Genomic DNA, 949 nt, shown 5'->3' with positions numbered 1-949 from the left:
CGTCTATCAAATCCACTCACAAGATTTTGGTCGGCCCGAGGATATAGTAGAAGACATTTGCCTAAGATGTCACGCAGTGGGACTGAACCTGGAACAATGTGATTGGGAAGCAAGCTTCTTACCACACGGCCACTCTTGCGCCTAATTTGAAAATGATTATATATAATCTTATAGATAGTCCATCAGACTCAGTGTAGTCTAAACAATGCTTGTACGCTCAATGTTAACTAACGGATCATGGATGTTTGTGACTGCCAAGAATCTGAACGGGGCGCAGGATGGTCGAAATGGTTGGATTCCAGTAGGTTTTCCAATGCTGTTATAACCCAGAAACTGTTTTAGCGAAAGAATAAATATGTATTTGTATAGGGAATGCTCATTAGAATTTGAGAAGACTAGAAGTAAATGACCTGCGACCGACAAGAGTCGCTATATTCAAAGCGAAGATGGAGGTTGTTCATGTTGCTCTGAAGTGTGAAAAGTTAACGCTTCGGGCAGCCTCCTTCATCAGAAAATGTTTTACCAGACACCTCTGGTTTATTACTCCTTAATTTACTCTCTCTCTCTCTCTCTCTCTCTCTCTTTCCTTCTCCCTCTATCTATCTATGTCTATCTCTCACGCTCTCATCTTCACTCTCTCTCTTCCTCCCCTTCACTCTCTCTCTTCTTCGCTCTCTCTCTCTATTTCCCTCTTTCCCTCTTTCTCATTGTTTCGCTCTCTCTTTATCGTGCGCTCTTTCTCCGTCACTCTCACTTCTTCCCTCTTTCTGTCACCTGCGCTCTCTCTTCCCTTCACTCTCTCATTCCTTCGCTTTCTCTCACCTTCACTCTTTCTCTCTTTCCTCCATTCTCTCTGTCCTATTCTCTCTCTCTTTCTCTCTCTCTCTCTCTCTCTCTCTCTCCTTCGCTCTCTCTGTACCTCTCATACTTTCTCTCTCTCTCTCTCTCA

The sequence above is a fragment of the Octopus bimaculoides genome, chromosome 8 (genome assembly GCF_001194135.2).
Source record: "Octopus bimaculoides isolate UCB-OBI-ISO-001 chromosome 8, ASM119413v2, whole genome shotgun sequence".
Lineage (NCBI taxonomy): Eukaryota > Metazoa > Mollusca > Cephalopoda > Octopoda > Octopodidae > Octopus > Octopus bimaculoides.
This window is presented reverse-complemented; position numbering follows the sequence as displayed.